Source organism: Papio anubis, chromosome 11 (genome assembly GCF_008728515.1).
Source record: "Papio anubis isolate 15944 chromosome 11, Panubis1.0, whole genome shotgun sequence".
Lineage (NCBI taxonomy): Eukaryota > Metazoa > Chordata > Mammalia > Primates > Cercopithecidae > Papio > Papio anubis.
Window position 1 is genome coordinate 119,430,050 of NC_044986.1, and position 18,819 is coordinate 119,448,868.

Consider the following 18,819-nt stretch of genomic DNA (forward strand, 5'->3'; position numbering starts at 1 on the left):
CCACTGGGGCTTTGAGAATTGAAGACACCCACTACTAGACACTACCATGGGGTTGGAACCCAAAAGCCCTTGCCCGGTTCCTGCACCTGCCCATCTGCATGCTCCCCTTCCCATAAGGGGTTTGAGTGCACACAGTGGCCGAACAGATGAGCCACACCCCTGTCGCACATCCTGCGATGGGGGTCAGGGAACTCTCCCATTTCACTACGTCATTTTAGAAAATGTTCGGGACTTACAAAGTCAGACGGGTCTCTGGTGCTTCCCTGGTCACCCACCTGTTGTCCTTCTACCCGAGTAGACTGCAGGCTCTTTGGGGGCAGCGTCCAGGAAGCTCCCAGGAGCTATACCCCCTCTGGAGTCTGCCTGCAGCAGCTGATCACTCACTTCCTTGCAGGTGAAGGATTTCATTTGCCATTAGACCCTGAAGAACAGAAATCCCAGAGGCTTTGTGAGCTAGGGGCAAACCCAAACACTTCCTCTTGGAAACATTTGCATTTCATGAGTTCCATAAAACATGTTCTTCCCTTGTCCCTCCACACCCCCACACTCCCAAAACTGTTCTTTCCCACTGCATTTCCATTAATAATTCCACATGTGAACTTTAATGAAAATGCATTCCATATGTTTCTGATGGATTTATATGTAACACAGAAAATTATTATGTAAGTTCCATTGAAGTCCAGGCAGTCTTCTGAACCTTTCTTCATGCCTCCTTCTCCTTCTTTAAAACAAGAAATTCAATGGTTGCCAAGATTACATTAAAGAATGAGTCCATGAAAAAGAACACATTAATGGCATTCACAGCAACCTGGATGGAACTGGAGACTATTATTTTAAGTGAAGTCACTCAGGAATGGAAAACCAAACATCATGTGTTCTCACTCATAAGTGGAAGCTAAGCTATGAGGATGAAAAGGCATAAGAATGATATAATGAACTTTGGGGACTTGGGGGAAAGGGTGGGGGGGGTGAGTGATAAAAGACTACACACAGGGTTCAGTGTATACTGCTCGGGTGATGGGTGCACAAAATTTCACAAATTACAACTAAAAGAACTTACTTACGTAACCAAATACCACCTGTTCCCCCAAAACATATGGAAATAATTTTTTTTAAATGACCCCAGTTTCCAAGTGGGCTTCCAAATGGGTCGGTTTACTTGCACCATCTCTGCTCCCACTCTGCAAGGAAATTGTGAACATGGTGCAATGCAGCTCTTTCATTGTGGGTTCCCTTTTACTCTGCGACTTCTCTGTCAGCGCTGTGCAGCTGTGTTTCTGTGAAAACAAGGGCACCAGAAAAGGAGAAAAACACTGTTTATGAGGCTGCTTAGATTGGTGAGTCACAGCATTTCAACAGCCCTGAGATATACACAGCTGACTACTTATGCAAATTTCAGACATCATGTTTGAACAAAAGGTTACATGGTAACATAACCTAGAGCCTTTATTACTAATAAGGCACTTATTTCCATTTGAATACAGAAATGTGTATTTTTTTTTTACTTTCTGTGGCTTCTCATAATTGTGTCTAATAATATAAAAAAAATTGGGTCTTTATCTCCACGAGGCATAGGCATCAGGCAGATTTCATGTTATTCCAGGCATTAGGAGAACATGCATCATTCTGATTTCTCCCCACTTTTCAGTGCCGTTCCAAGACGCTAAGCCTCAGGTGCGTTTTTGAAATGAGAAATTTCATTAACTTTTTTCACTTCCGAGGGCTGGCTGTTCTGTAGGCATGGTTTTCAAATGTATAGTAATAATAATAGTAAAGGAAGATGATTTTTAAAACTTAGCCATGTTCGGTTTTATTATGAATTATGTAAGACAAATTTGGCAAGATTAATAGCAGCTTTCTACCTGCTAGAGTGGTTTGTATTTTGGCACAACACAGAAAGTTAGAATTGACAAGAGGGGGAGTTTCTTAATGAGATCTGTATTTCCAGATGTGGGCCTTAATGCTACAGTGAATTCTGTTTTAATAAATAAGATAAATGAAAAAGACAGTTGAATATATAAATATGAAGACAAGTGACTTGAGTAAACCATAAGAATCAGTGAAAACTTGAGTTCGCACCAGTATGTTTACACACACACACACACACACACACACACACACCTTCTCTTATTTGAATTAACCACTTCAAAGACTGAGATCGAATTTCAAACAATGGAGCCCAAGCCCAGACCCCTTCTTTCAAATCTAAATTTAGCAAGTATCTGTCAATATTACACTTTTCTCCTTTGAAACTTGAAGACTTTGGGCATTTAAAAATCAACGTTTCAGCTGCAATGCTTCTGGGACGGAGGGGGTTTTTAAAGAGCATTTGTCAGCCCAGGAGTGAGTGAGTTAATCCATCCACCTGCCCCGACTGAGAGCAGAAGACACTGTTTATAGGACTGAAGCCAGTGGTGCTGGGTGCAAGCACTGAGACTGAGAATGGAAATGGGAGGACCAGGATTCAGGGGTGAAGTGGTGGGTTTGGACCCAGTAAAAAAAAAGTTAGAGGTCCCTCCAAAAATGCAGATGGGCCGAAAGTCTTCAGAGAGCATTGCCTGGAACCTCCTCCTGCACCGTCAGCCCTGGCAGTCCTAGTGACCTGGCTGTCTTCTCAGCGACCCACTAGGCTCTCAGGAAGGCTCTGGTTTAGAGTTTATGAGCACTTCAGCATCCCCCATCCTGACCCCGGCTTCCACAATTCTTGTCCTAGAAGGAGATGGGAGAAAGAGCTCAGCCTCTGTCTGGCTCATTGATTTGAGCATGAGTGCTGTGATAGTCTATTGTACGCATCAACTTGTCTGGGTCATGGGTGCCCAGATATTTGGTCAAACATTATATGAGTGTGTCCCTAAGGGCGTTTGCAATGAAATTAACATTTGAATCAGTAGACTGAGTAAGGTGATTGCCCTCCCAGTCTGGGTGATCCTCATCCAATCAGATGAAGGTCTAACTAGAACAACAGGCTGAATAGGAAAGAATTCTGTCTCTGCCCTTGAACTGGGGCAACAGATTTTTCCTGCTTTGGGATTCAAACAGATACAGCAGGTCTTCTTGGGTCTCAAGCCTGACAGCCTTCAGATTGAAACCACACATCAGTTCTCCTGGCTCTCCACCATGCCAACTGCAGATCTTGGACTTGGCCTCCATAATCATGTGAGCCAATTCCTTATGAATACATGTATTTACATGCACGTACACACACATGTGCACACACACGCACACATAAACATGTACACATATATACACATCATGCACGCATACGTGCACACATAAAAACATGTATACACACATATGCACATACATGCACGCACACATACATGCACACACACACATACATGCAGACATATACGTCCTATTAGTTCTATTTTCCTGGAGAATTCTAATCAATACAGGTGTCCAAAAGACAAAAAACAAAAAACATGTGATCTTTACTACTAGAAAAATGGAAGTCATTTATGTAACTTACAGAAACCAAGTCCTTGTTCTCAGCCTTTAGGATCAGGCAGTCAGCTCCAACGTGAATAAAAGGAAGCAGAGCTATGGAAACCTGACACAGTGGGAAAAGATTTAGAGAGTAACACCACATTTTCCCTCTCCAGAGACCCACTGCAGAGAGGCCTCCCCTCTAAGCCTTTCACACGGTGTCACTTTAATGTTCCTGAACAGGCGGAATAATGAGGATGATGTGGGCGGTCACTTCCCAAAGCAGGGACACCTGCGAGCGGCCCTGGCCGCCAGGGCTGAAACCGGACCTTCCACGCAGGCAGAAGCGCCCGGCTCAGAGACAGCCTAGTCCTCTGGCCAGGGCGTGTGTCAAGGTGAGGACTCACCCCCTTTCATTGATTTGATCAAAAGGAGACATGCACACATCTCTGACCAGGTGATTTCCAAAGTAGATGCTGGCAGAGATATCATTTGGCTATCATGCAATGATTTGATTTTCAGTAGAAAGAAAGAATGATGGAAGGTAGGGAGGGAAAGAAGGAAGGAAGGAAGAAAGAAAGGGACAGCAGGAGGGGGAGAAGAAAAGGAGGGAAGGAGACTATTTCTAAATGTAAATGCACAAAGACATACCAATCTCTCACATATACTTGTTTTGTTTTGTTTTTTGCAGAGAGGATCTCTCTGTCACTGGAGCTAAAGTGCGGTGGTGCGATCACGGCTCACTGTAGCCTCAACTTGCCGGGTCAAGCCGTTTTCCCACCTCAGCCTCCCAAATAGCTGGGACTACAGTCACGTGCCACCATGCCTGGCTGATTTTTAAATTCTTTTGTACACACAGGGTCTCACTGTGTTGCCCAGGCTGGTCTTGAACTCCTGGGCTGAAGTGATCCTCTTGCTTCAGCCTTCCAAAGTGCTGGGATTACAGGCATGAGCCACCACACCAGGCTATCTCAGATATTCTTAAATTGCATTTCTCAAAGATTAGTTAAGACGAGAAACACTGGCGTGTTATCCTTATGTTATCCTCAGTCAAACGTCACATATATGTATTGACTCCAGTGTGGGAACACAAATTACCAGGGAGCACCTATTAATTATTTTCTTAATCACACGCTCGCTTTAATTTAAAAACCAGACACCACCACCAAAGTGAGAGCCAAACAGGGCAGACAATGCCGCATTGCTGGAGATAAGGTGTCGTTCACAATCCCTTCCTAGCCGAGGAATTCTACTCCTAGGTAGAACGACCATTTCACCAGTTTTCCCATTTTTAAATTTCTGTTCACCCTCTCCTAGACCTTAATCCCAAAGGGACACATCCTGGCTTTGGCAACTTGAGTCCCCCTTCCCTCAAGGCCTTGTTCCACTATTCTCAATAGGACACTTGGCGGCTACTAGCATTGCACCTTCAGCTGGGGCAAAACCCTCTGTCTCCATGGTTCTTAAGCCATTTGTGTTTCTCATGACATTCCCAACGCCTGGGTGAGCTCCAGAATGACAGAAAAATAGAGCGTCAGGGCCCAAAATGACCTCCTATGACACTCTGTCTAAATCCTTTCTGTTACAGATGGAGGAAAAGGGACTCAAAGAGACCTTAGGCTGTTCTCAGACTTCCATGGCTGGTGAGTGGCAATGTTAGGACTAGAAAGCCAGTCTACTGGCTCTCCTCCACTCTCTGCTTTTTCTGCAATACCAAATATCCATGTGTCTGTGTGCCCAGAGTTCTCTCAAGGAATGGGCCATGGCAGAGGACTAAAGACACAGTGGATTAGTGCTGAGGCGGGAGGCTTTTTAAAAACTCGGTGTAAAAGTCTCATTCTGAGCCCTCTGTTGCAAGCATATTAAAGTCGTCTCAGTGTTCAGAATGAGGATGAAGTGCTGGGAATGGAGGAATAAAATATCACAAGACACTCAGTGTTGCCTCCTTGCAAGGGGCTCCAAGCAGGCTGAGTCCAGCCTAGAAAAATATGCAGACCTTGAGCCCAACACAGCAGGCGGGGTGACGGGTAGACTCCCTGCTTTCAGCTCTCCGAAACGTTTTCAAAAAACAAAATGAGCTTAAAAGAAATGAGTTCATGAGCTTAAGGGAAATGTAATAACCACCTCACCTTTCTGTTCCTCTTTTATTGGGCTTTTTAGGGATTTGCGCTGGCAAGGAGACAAAGGTATTGTCTCCTTCTGTGGAGAGCAGGCGAGGAAGGTAACGTGGAGTCAAGGCAAACGCTGCCAATTAGTGAAATGCTGTTGAGTCCAGAGATTGTTGTTAATCTGCTTGCCCTGCTCCTCTGAGCCCTGGCAATTGCTTCGCTCTTTGTTAAATTCTTTTAAATTGGTGGAGACAATTGCAGTCATCAGACACTTTATACACACAAGTAATCCACTTCTGTCTCCCCCAGAGCACACATGCATGCACATACACACACCATGCACATCCTGTGTCTGGAATTGTGAGAGGAATGGGGAGCAAACTGTTCCCCTCTGGCCCAGTGGACTGGTGAACCCAGAGGCACCCTCAGCCACCGCCAGGGCATCAGTCACACTGTCTCCTTTTCCTGGGCCCTTCTTTGATGGTATCTCTCTTCACTGATTTGACTTTGTAAGGTAACTCATCCCCTGAGCTTTTCTTTTTGTTTGTGTTGTTTTAGTGGGTTGTCTATTTGTTCTGTCTTTAAACCAATGAGCTATAAAGTGAATATTGGGACATGGGGTAAAGTCATCCCCCGTCGGTGGTGTTTAGCACGAGTCTAGACCCAGCAATGCCCCAGATACTCCATTGCTCAGCCATATCTGAGCTCAGAAGTTTGAAGCAGTCTTCACCTTTACAGGATTGGTGATATAGTTTGTCTGTGTCCTCACCCAAATCTCATCTTGAATTGTAGTTCCCATAATTCCCACATGTTGTGGGAGGGACGTGTGGGCGATAATTGAATCGTGGGGGTGGGGTTTCCCCATACTGTTCTCATGGTAGTGAATAAGTCTCACGAGATCCGATGGTTTGATAAGGGGTTTCCCCTTTCGCTTGGCTCTCAGTCTCTTTTGCCTGTGGCCTTGTAAGATGTGACTTTGCTCCTCCTTGCCTTCCACCATAATTGTTAGGATTCCCCAGCCATGTGGAACTGTGAGTCCATTAAACCTCTTTCCTTTATAATGACCCAGTCTTGGGTATCTCATTCAGCAGCATGAAAACAGACTGATATAGGTGACCTCCTCTCTTTGTCTCTGCCTTTCTCTCTCTCTCTCTTTTACTGTGTGTGTGTACAAGTGTGTGTGTACAAGTGTGTGTGTCTCTCTCTGCCTCTCTGCTTTTCTCCTATTAGAACTGTAGAATCAGTTGAGGCTCTTGCCTTGCCTTCTAAACAATGGAGGGATCCCATGGACTCCTGGGCTAAGCCCATCTATCTCAAAAGTAATCAGTCAGACTCTGGGCTGGAGGGTCACAGGCCCCAGTGGTACCACTAGCCCACCTGACTTCAGGTTCTCTAGGGTGGAGGGTGCCAAGCTGGTCCTTACCTCACCCAAAGAGCTTAGCTTTAGTCCAGAACTCTTTATATTCCTGTAATGCATACAACCAGATTCCTGGCTACAACTCCATGTATCCTGACCAGCGCCTTCAGCCTGGCTAACTCTGGTTTTGTTCTTTTTCCAATCTAATAAGATGTATCATTATTGACGAACCAAGCAGTCTCTCCTTTTTGCTGTCTTCCTCCTTTAAATGTTATCTGTCCTTGCTAGCAGAAAGCATGCATTCACGTCTATACCTCTTTCCTAGAATTCTTTAGTTGGCTTTTCCATCTGCTTCTGAACTGTAAGTCATTTGAAGGCAAAAGTTACATATTTCTTCTCCTTACGCCCCCATGCTGAGTGCCCAACTCATAGGAGAGGCTCACTCCTGAGTGTCTGGAAGAAGAAAGGCTAGAAACGGGGAAGTGTGGACAGATGCTGGTTGAGGAGGAGGAGGAGGAGGAGTTGAATGTGGTCCCAGCCATTTGGATGATGGAGACTGATCGAGGTGACTAAGTGGAATTGCCTTGGGCCGCTGTAGACAGGAGCCCAAGGCTGGAGGGAGGAGCTAGAAGCAGAAGAAGTGAGCATCATCAGCAGAGGTGAGAGCTGAGGAGCCGAGGAAAAGATGGCTCTCAGAGGAAAGAGGGAAGGGAAGGAAGACGTCAAGGACAGATCCTGCAGGATTGTCTGATTCTTTCCCCCGCAGGAGAAGGACAAGTCAAGGAGGACGCAGCAGAGAAGGACTGTCCCGTCCATGCGTGCAGGGTCTGACCTAGACACAGAAATCATAGGTAGAGCTAACGTTTATTGAAAATGTATTCAATTACGTGTGCTACATATTGTTCCAAGTGCTTTATGTCTGTTATTATTTCAGTTAATCCTTCCAACAACTCTCTGTGGTATGAGTTTACAGACAGAGATGAAGCTCAGAGAGTTTCAATATGCCCAGAACCATATACACCCCTGGGGCGCTCCACACCCTCTCCCCTGGCATCTTCTGACCTGTTTTAGTCACTGAATTGATTTCTATAATCAACTGATCATCCTATTTCAATGGATTCACAGAAATATCTTAAGAAATCCTTTTTGATGTTCTAGCTGTTACTTTCTTCGAGCAAATCTGAAAGCCAAACATGAATGCAATGACTGTTTGTATCTGGAAGAAAAATAATCTATTTACATTGCATTCGTTATTCTCTGGTCACCAGGGAGAGACGATGTTCAGGCAAAACAAGAACTACACCCAATTAAGGGACACGCTTCCTTGAATGTCCAAGGCCATGAGTAATTGAAACCCTCCAGCCAGCACAGAGGCAGCTCAGAGCAGGGTTGCTTAGTACATAAATAAGGCCATGGCACCTGCTTGGATAACATACTCTCTGTGGCTTCAATTGCCACTGCTTTCTTTAGAATCTTGATTGCAAGAAGAACAGGGGTTTTCTTTAGTCCAGGCCTGTGATATAATTTTAAAAAACAGAAACATATTTGATCTTTGTCCCTGATTCCTGGCACAGGGCTTTGAAAACCTTGGCATTTCCTGAGTGATAGGAGTGTCTTTTGTCACTTGTAACAAGCCCTTGTCACCAGATTATAGATGAGTTTAGCTAACGAGGTGACTCAGTGGTTCTTAGATACTTTCAAGGGAAGGCTTGGTCATGTCAGAAAAATCCAACATGAGATTAAAGGTTTGGAACTCTCAGTACCACTCTCTGACCTCAGGGGAGGGGAGAAGAGCTAGAGACTGAACTTAGTCACCAATGGACAATAATTTAATTAATCATGCCTGCATAATGAAACCTCCATAAAAACCCTGAATAATGGGGTTTGGGGGGGCTCCCTGTGGGAAATACATCCATGTCGGAGGGTGATGCACCCTGGCTTCAGCCAGAGTAGGGGCAGAGGGTCCTGCATGCCTCCCTTGCCCTGGACTCTGCCCAATGCTTCTCTTTCACTTGGTTGTTCCTGAGCTGTAGCATTTACAATCAAACTGTAGTTGTAAGCACAGCGCTTTCAGTGAGCTCTGTGTATTGCTCTGGCAAATCACCAAGTCTGAAGTAGGGGTCATGGGAACCTCCGAATCTGTAGTTAAGGCAGCAGAAGTGGGGGTACTTTGGGGACTGACACTTGCTTCTGGTATCTAAAGTGGGGACAGTCTTGTAGAACTGTGCCCATCACTTGGGGGGTCTACACTAACTCCAAGTACTTAGTGTCAGAATGGAATGAATTGTAGGACACCCAGTTAGTGCCCAGAGATTTGGTGCTAGAACCTGGAGTCCATCAAATGAAGGATGATGAGGTTCATAAATTTGGAAAGGAGAGCTTTATTTCTCATGAAGGGCTGCAGCCTGTGGGGTGGCCATTCTGACAGGCTGGGAAGCAGAGCCTCTGGTTAGAAGACCAGAGCAGGCACGTCCAGAGTGGGAAGAATAAGAAAGGGATTTATGCTACATGGGGTGGCCCAATCTCCATCTTCAATAAGCCATAGGAGGAGCATGAGTATGCATGAAAGGAGAAACATGCACACACAATTGAGCTTCATGCCTCTTCATGAGTCATATGTTCAAAACATGGCAGCATTAGCACAATCTGAGGGTGGAATTTTCAGCCTCTGACTTTAAAAGGTGAAGCAGAGGGCACAAAAACCCTCACTGGGTGTATTAGCCTGTTTTCATGCTGCTAATAAAGACATACCTGCGACTGGGAAGAAAAAGAGGTTGAATTGGACTTACAGTTCCACTTGGCTGGGAGGCCTCAGAATCACAGCAGGAGGCAAAAGGCGCTTCTTACATGGCGGCAAGAGAAAATGAAGAAGCAAAAGTGGAAACCCCCAATAAACCCATCAGATCTCATGAGACTCATTCACCACCACGAGAACAGCACAGGAAAGACTGGCCCTCATGACTCAATTGCCTCCCCCTGGGTCCTCCCACAACACGTGGGAATTCTGGAAGATAAAATTCAAGTTGAAATTTTGGTGGGAACACAGCCAATCCACATTACTGGGCATCCTCTGTAGACTGGCCAGAACCACTCTGTGGTCAGTGGTCTCTTATCAGGAAGGAGTGCTAGTCAGTTGTGTCAAAACTGCAAAAAGAGAGGCACAGCATCTGCCATTCAGTTGAAGTCAGGAGTGGAGTCTTTACAAAAGGCTGCTTTCTGGTCAGCCTTTAGGAGAGAACGCCTAATGGTGGAGGGTATAATGAGGTGTGTCCAACTACGCATCCCATCATGGCTGGGAACTCAGTTTTCAAGGTCTCGCTGGGATCCCTTTGGCCAAGAGGGGGTCCGTTGAGTTGGCTGGGGTTTAGAATTTTGTATCTCAAGGCTAAGATGGAATGGACAGTGAATATGTATTAAAACGCAGCTCAGCATGGTGGAAGTACACACATGAATGGCAGGTTAGTAAACTTATTTACAGTGTGTTCTCCATTTGCTTGCTGGGAACCAAATAAGATTTGCTAAGGCTCCTTCTGGAAACCTTTGCTGACCCACCAAGCTCGCTAAAGGCAACCTCTCTGGGCTCCCAACACACACATCTCTCCTTGCACATGTCTTGTGAGATATCCCAGCTGACTTTTTTATGAGTACTCTCCACTCACTGATTCTCTATCTGATTCATTTATTCATCCACGCAGCAAACATTTTATATATACTAAGGCTATAGGAATAAATAAGACATGACCTCCATCCCTAAGTGGTGAGATATCTGATTCTCAACTGATTCTCACTGATTCCCCTCAGTTGATCTCAACTGAGGGCAATTTGGCCCCTGGAGGACATTTGGCAACATCTGGAGACACTTTTGATTCTCACAACTATGCAGGAGATGTGGGCCAAGGCCTAGGATCCTGCTCAGCATTTTACAATGCACAGACAGCCCTCCAGGACAAGGAATGATCCACTCAAATGTCAGTAGTATTGACATGGAGAAACTCTGGGTGTCCACTGGACTGTGAGCCACTTAGGGATGGAAGTCATGTCTTATTCATTCCTGTAGCCTTAGTATATATACAATGTTCGCTGCACGGATGAATAAATGAATCAGATAGGAAACTAGGACACTTCTCTCTGACAACTCTAAGTGAAAGGTTGGTTTTGCTTGTGCACAGGCAAAGTTAACACTGGGAATATTAACATCTTAACACCTTTCCATGAAGTGGATTAGGGTCAGTGCTTCAGGGCATAGTCCAGGGTTCCCAGAGAGCAGGCATTAGGAAGGATCTGGAGTGGACTGAATAACGAAGTGTAGTGCAGTGGGGAGAAAGGGGGCTTTGGCATCAAATGGTGACTGACATAGTTTTTGGTATTAACAGTATAATATTGAACAAGCGGGTCTTCTGAGTCTGTCATCTATAAAATGGTAATAAGCATACATACTGTTTTAAGAAATAAATAGCCAAAAGATAGAATCAACCCAAATGCCCATTAATAGATGAATGGTTAAACAAAATATGGCATATCGTGGTATATACATACAATGGAATATCATAGAGTCTTTTAAAGGAAGGAAATTCTGACACCTTCTACAAGATGGATGAACCTTGGGGACGTTATGTTAATTGAAACAAGCCAGTCACAAAAGGACAAATACTGCATGATTCCACCTATATTAGGGACCTAGTGTAGTCAAATTCATAGAAACAGAATATCAAACGGTGGTTGCCAGGGGCTGGGGGAAAGGGAAGGGGAGGAGTCAGTGCTTCATGGGGGCAGAGTTTCAGTTTGGAATGACGCAAAAGTTATGCAAATGGATGGTGGTAATGTTGCATAACAATGTGAATGTTCTTAATATCACCGAACTGTACACTTAAAATGACTAAAATGGTCAATGGTCAATTGTATGGATGTACATTTCACCACAGTAAAGGAAAAAAAGAAAATGCCTGGCATACAGTAAGGATTTATCACTCTTCCTCCCTTTCCAAGAAGAATGTGTTGCCCATGAGACTTCTAGTTGATCTTAAGATGAGGAACCAACAGAGAGTATCTGCAAGTAAGGGATGGGTGCATATGGACACAGATTTGATCAAAAAGAAACATTTCAGACTCATCCTTCCTTTTGAACTTTTTTTTTTTTTTTTTTTTGAGATGGAGTCTCTCTCTTTCACCCAGGCTGGAGGGCAGTGGCGCGATCTCAGCTCACTGCAACCTCCACCTCCCAGCTTCAAGTGATTCTCCTGCCTCAGCCTCCCAAGTAGCTGGGATTACAGACACCCACCAACATGCCCTTCTAACCTAGTGTTCAACTCCCTGCAAAACTTTCCCAGAGCCATCTGAAGCCCATGGCATTCTGTTCCAAGATGAGTTAAATGAGAAGCAAAGGCTATAAAGGACTAATGCAGTCTATGTAACTAGAAATAAATTATTGTCTATGTGGAAACTATTCTTTCCTGATCAGCTCTGCCAATGTGTTATCCAGAAAAATAGTTTAATCACTCAATCTCTCTTCCTCTTGAGTACTAGTAATAGACTATATTGGACAAAATTCAGACGACTAAAAGCAAAAGGAGAGAGGCAAATATGTAGTGATCAGGGTATTAACATTTGCAGACAACCCCTTACTCACAGGAGTGAACGTTCACTAAGGCTATGCTAAGCCAGATGTTGCTCTCTGTGTAGGATTTCATTTCATAACCAGACAACTCTACATGGAGGGACTAGCACCATACCCATTTTAAAGATGAGGAAACTGAAGCTCAGGAAGATAAGGAACTTGCTTCAGGATATTACTAGTGAGGGGTGGAGCTAGAATCTGAACCCAGGAACCTCCATATTACACTACCTCCCCCTGTTTTTGAAGACAATTATTTCTGTCTAAAACAATGTCTATCCTGTAGACTATAAGCTCTGTATAGCATAACTCATAACTTGGTGAGTTCCTCAAAGAATTTGTTGAATCATTGAACACTATTGTTATTCCACTTGTGCTTTGGACCTAGTCTTTAGTTCACACAGGCATGCAAAATATTGAGCTAAGTGACATATCTGGAACGGAGGAGGTGTGGTTAACCATGAGATAGGCATCTGTCAGTGTCCCAAAGCCTGACCCAGCTCTCTAAAGGATGGCCACTACTGTACACGCACCCTTACCCCACCTGGACCTTGCCTTGAGTCTGCTGGGATTTATAGGAGGGATTACCAACCATCCCTTGCAGTTCACTGGTCAGAACATTTTCTACCAACATCACCACCCCCACACTCACCCCCACCTTGGAATTGCACGGGATTTATTCCCTGCCTTCCACATGTGCTCAGATAATACACAAAGCTCTTTCTCTCCAAAGGGTAGGAAACATTAGGAATGGTAATTCAGTTCAGATAATAGAACGTCTGAAATTTTATTTTATCTGCCAATACTGATGATTTATACAAACTCAGGAAAGATTCTTATCCCATCGGTACCTCATTTTCCACTTAGAAAATTGAAATTTTAGCACAAACTGCTATTAATCTGGAATCTAACCAACCGGAAAATTCATTACCAAAATGTTTTTAAAATCAGCAGTCGGGAAGCGCAATCAGCCATAAGAAGACCCAAGATCAAGCCGAGCACTCGGGTGCTAAGGAAGATTATGATTCCCTGTTTCCTTAAGTGTTTTTATTTTTTTATTGGAGAATGCCCATCATTCCACAGGGTGTGGGGTGGAGGCAGGAAGTTGATATGAAAAAACCTAGAAAACATGGAGCAAGTCTAGGAGGAAGAAAAGTATCCACAGGAAGGAAGAGATGAAGAAAAGAGAGAAGTCTGGGTATACTCCACTTGACGTTAGCCAAAAGACTGAAAAGCGATGAGAAATCCAAGTACTAGAAGCAAACTGAAGGAAATGGAGGAGGAATGAAGTAACTGAAGACAAAAGAAAGTAGTCAATAATCTAAATGAAACAAATCTAAATGAGGCAAATGAAAGCTGGAGAGTATATTATTATATCAGCCAAAGCATCTCCAACTGGGTATAATGGAAAGCAAACAGGAACAGCTTAAATGAGAGGCATGGCCTCTAAGCAAGTGCCAATATCAACGCAGCCTGGAGAAAAGGTGGAAGTAGGAGAGCTTAATGCAAACCTGTGCTGAGGTCTCACTTGTGTTTCTTGGCATCAAGATTCACATAAGCGCCAGGTATAGAGACTCACAGCTATAATCCCAGCACCCTTCTTACAGGTAGACAGGCATGAGTAGGGCAGGCTCTCCCCCTACACACTAGGAATATCGGTTGGTGGTTTGGCAATTATCACATTGTCTCTCTGAAGGAAGTCATGTACACAGAGGTCCATTTCCAAGATAAAGTGCCTTGAATTGGCTTAGGTCAGCAAACTACATAAGAAATAGGATATACTAGGCCCCTGCTTGCCCTGCTTGAATAGCCAATGCTTGCTTGTCAGCCTCCCCCTTCCCCGCCTTCCCCCCTCCTAGTTGCCCTCACCTAAACCAAAAAAGTTTAGTCTAAGAGGAAAGTCGACTGCCCTGCAAAATAGCTTGTTTTGTCTGTTCTTATCAGCCGGCCCAGCTACTTGGGTCATAAGTCAAATACTTGAAGAACCCCTGAGCTAACTAGGATTGCAATGCATTGCAGGCTGCAACAAAACACAACAAGACAACCCCCAAAAACCAAAACAAAGCACCTGAAGCTCCTATTCAACAACCAATAGGCGATGTCCGGGAAGACTGTGACCCCATAGCACTCAGTCTATGAGGAACCTGAGGAGGGACCTATGTACTAGGGAATAAATTGCTTGTTGAAACTGTGCTGGGTGTGCCTGCCTATCAGACACCCAATCTTGCAAGACCATCACTAAAAGTCTCCTTTTCACTGTTCTCCAGGTCTCTGAGTCCATTCTTTGGGTTTGGATGGGTGAGCTTCTTTCTCACACTCTCTAAAAAGGGTAATTCAGCAGCACCAAGGAGAAGCCATTTCCTGATGGTCCACACCTGTTAACATCAAAATATTAATTGAATGCAGACCCCGGGGCGAAGCAACTCTGTGGCATGCACATTAAAAGACAAAAATTGGTGATGATTTCTGGGAGCACACTCTACCAGAAAAAGGAAGAAAGAATCAGATGGGCATGGGGACAGCTTCCTAAACATACTGCGCATGCTTAGTTCCTAGGGGTAAGGAAAGCACTGTGCACGCTTAGTTCCTAGGGGTAAGGAAAGCACTGCGCATGCTTAGTTCCTAAGGGTAAGGAAAGCACTGCGCATGCTTAGTTCCTAGGGGTAAGGAAAGCACTGCGCATGCGGGAAGCCCAGCCTAAGGGAAGAATCACGGGAAATCAGCTTTTCTCTCTTGCACCTTCAGGCGCCCATTTGGGTCGCTTCCAAGCCGATTTTCCGTCCTTTCCTGTTCTAAAGCCTTTTAAAATAAACTTCCACTCCTGCTCTGAAACTTGCCTTGACCTCTTTTTCTGCTTTATGCCCTTCAGTCAAATTCTTTCTTCTAAAGAGGTGAGGACTGAAGTTGCTACGGAGCCGTAGGGATAGGCCACCAGTAACTCAGGAGAACTCAGATCTCTGTTTCCGGTAAGAATTTGAGATACTGAGGTGGGAGGATCACTTGGGGGGAAGAGGTCCAGACCAGCCTGGACAACATGGAAAGACCCCATCTCTCCAAAAAATAAAAATATTAGTCAGGCATAGTTGCAGCTATTTGGGAGGCTGAGGCAGGAGGATTGTATGAGCCCAGAAGTTGGAGGCTACAGTGAGCTATGATCACAGAACTGTACTCCAGCCTGGGTGAGAGTGAGACTCTGTCTCGAAAGGAGGGAGGGAGGGAGGGAGGGAGGGAGGTTGGTTCATATAGGAATATTCCCTGGGTAAGCCTTCATTTTCAGGTGGTCACTGTGGTCCAATGGACTTAAGACTGAAGACCAAGTCTTGGGCCTGACTGCGTCTCTTATTACCTGTGTAATCATGAACAAGTTACTAACTTCAGATTCGATTGCTTTGTCCTTAAAGTGGAAGTATGCCTATTTTATTGGAGTTGTTGTGAAAGCCAAATTAAATTTGTGAAAATATGTAACTTATAGGTGACACACAGAGGCACTCAGGAAATGTCAACATTATCAGGCTGACGGTTTGCCTGTGCCTAAGTTAGCTGTTGCCAAACACCGTTCAGTACGTGCGGCTTTCAGTGAACAATCAGAGAATCTCTGGTCTCCGGCACAAGCAAAAGATTTACATTAGGGAGTGCAATTGACTGGCTGGCCATGTGTGCTTTCTGAAGGATGGTATTTTAAAACGGGAACAAGTGTATTGCATGCAAGATACATTTGGTGAAAAAAAATATTTAGACTACGAAACTGCAGAAAAAGCTTGTGAATTTTTTAGAAATGTAATTGCACAACATGGCCTAACTCCAAAACAATTTGAAAGGCAGATAAAAACAGTATGTTTTGGAGATACTTGCTGAAATTTATATGAATCCTATTCCTTGTCTTAGGGCTACAGGCTCAATAAAATAAAACTGTTGGGGTGTGAAAACCAGGACTGTCCTGGAACTGGTGCAGCACACATGAACTTGTTGCTCACAGAAGCCGAGTAAACTATGTATAGTCAGAGACATTAGTTTTCCTGATTTGTTTCATATGTATACTTCCAGCGAAATCACAATTTTAAAGCACAGGTTAGACTTAAGTAGAATGCTATGTAGATTTCACACTGGAAAGCAGGATTATTATCTGAAATACTTTCTCCATCTCCCTACTTGCCATTAATATATGTCATTGATTCAATCTCTGTACCCAGATGTTATCCAAAACATAAGATTTATGATTACAAAAACTACAGCACAAAAAAGTTGATCAATCAGAACATTTTTTTTTATCTTGCCTGAACACAGGGTGTTTTAAAAGGTTTTTGAACTTCAAATTCTATTAGAAAGAAAACGAAGACAATTAGGTGTTATTTTGCAAAAGTGTATTCTAATAAATAATCTGAAGACTTTTACCTTTCAACCAATCCCTCAAGTGAATTCAGTTAATGCAGGAGTCAATTTCCAGTGATAGAATTTTTAATCAAGCAAGTTTCAGAGCATTTTTTCTGAATAATCAGTACAACCACAAGCCAATTTCCTATGATGATATGTTAGTTTGAAACTAGACTTTATTTGCACTACATGAAGCAAAGCTAGGGCAGGTAGGACTGTGCATTTTATCCAATAGTGTTAAATAATTGGAAACCAGCTTACCAGTGACTCCCAGCTGGGAGTTACTATTAATATAATTTCCAGCCAGCTCTTTGGGAGTTCAAAGCTGAATATATACATATACGCTTGAATATTTTCCACATGTAAGACTTGTTTCTTTGAAATGTGATAGGACATGAACTTCACTAAATAGAACCTCATGACTTCAGAGAAGATTAAGAAATGAACTCTTTTTAATTGATGTTGAGTTTCATGACTCAAAGATACCCTTATCCTCCTGACTTGAAAACACACTATCATTAGAAGCGGAAATTCATAATAGAAAAAAGCAAAAATAAAAAAATTACTTTTATCATTTATTAATTATATTGTTCTCTGTTCAGCAACAGGGAGATATGTACAGAAGCCACCAAAGCTCTAGATAATTACATTTTCTAATTACAAGAGTTTTAGTTTTTGAGACTATGACATTAGAATATTTCAGAATGAGTCTTCAGTTTAGAACTAGGGTTATTATTCTTTTTATATCGGATTACTTTATGTGTATTTCTATGTTGCTTTGAAGGATTCCTGAGTAATTTCTATGCATGTGTCACAGGTTTTTTTTCTTGTCACGCCTTCCTGGCGTCTGACTTGCCCCCGCCACTGCCCCAATTAACCACTCGCGCCCCTGGTCTGGATTACTGGGTCTAAATGGCACAGGTGTTCCACTTTTATCCCAATTACCCTTGAAAGGATAGGAAGAAAACATTGGAAATTGTGTCCCACATGGGGTCAAGGCTGCCATGAGCTTACGGCAGGAAGTTAAGTAAACACTAGAGACCAAAGGACCAGAGGCCATGGCAAGGCCCAGTTGGAACAAATAAGTCGCAGAGAATTCGTCTGAATTAATTCCAGAGACAACACGTCTCCACCTGCAGAAACTTCTTACACGTTCCACACGGCATTCCTAAGATTCGGTGCCATTTAAGGGAGCTGGATTGAGGTGCAGCCACCATCTCCTCCTGGGCACCCTCCATGCAGCCGTGTGAACCAACTCTATCGGCAACAAGAACGCACCTTGGGCCTCTGCACGCCGACCTGTTACTTTATGTAGTTATAACTGTGACTTTCTTTATGCAACGTTGCTTTTATTTATTTATTTATTTATTTATTTATTTGAGACGGAGTTTCGCTCTTGTCACCCAGGCTGGAGTGCAATGGCACAATCTCTGGTCGCTGCAACCTCCGCCTCTGGGTTCAAGTTATTCTCCAGCCTCTGCCTCCCAAGTAACCGGGATTACAAGCGCCCGCCACCACGCCCAACTAGTTTTTGTATTTTTTAGTAGAGATGGGGTTTCATCATGTTGGCCAGGCTGTTCTCAAACTCCTGACTTCAGGTGATCTGCCCGCCTTGGCCTCCCAAGGTGCTGGGATTACAGGCGTGAGCCTCCACGCCCGGCTAGGCAAGCTTTAGATTGCTAAACTTGGGGCCATTGCACAGAATAAATAGAAAACAATAGATCTGAGCAACAGAACCTGAACCAGGGGGGAGTCTGAGCTGTGTGCCTCTGGTACCGTTCACTGATCCAGCTCTATCTTCTTCATAAGGGAGAGCAGTGGCTCCTCCTGGCCCAGACCCCACGCTCACCTGTGAGATGAAACTTTTCCCCAGCCAGGGCACAGTGCGGAGGCAGGGATGGAGATGCTGGTTGGCATTGGGATACTACCCTCACCATTGCCAAAAT

At 44.0% G+C, this 18,819-nt stretch overlaps 1 long non-coding RNA gene across 1 annotated transcript in view; it reads right to left on the reverse strand.

The window, feature by feature from the left end:
- Positions 1-970: 970 nt before the first annotated feature.
- LOC103887275 overlaps positions 971-18,819 on the reverse strand; it is a 46,630-nt gene continuing 28,781 nt past the window's right edge. The window contains exons 2-3 of the long non-coding RNA XR_002524166.2: positions 3,470-3,550; positions 971-1,277 (exon numbers count right to left, since the gene is read on the reverse strand). This is a non-coding gene — a long non-coding RNA (uncharacterized LOC103887275). The remainder of the gene's footprint in view (positions 1,278-3,469; positions 3,551-18,819) is intronic.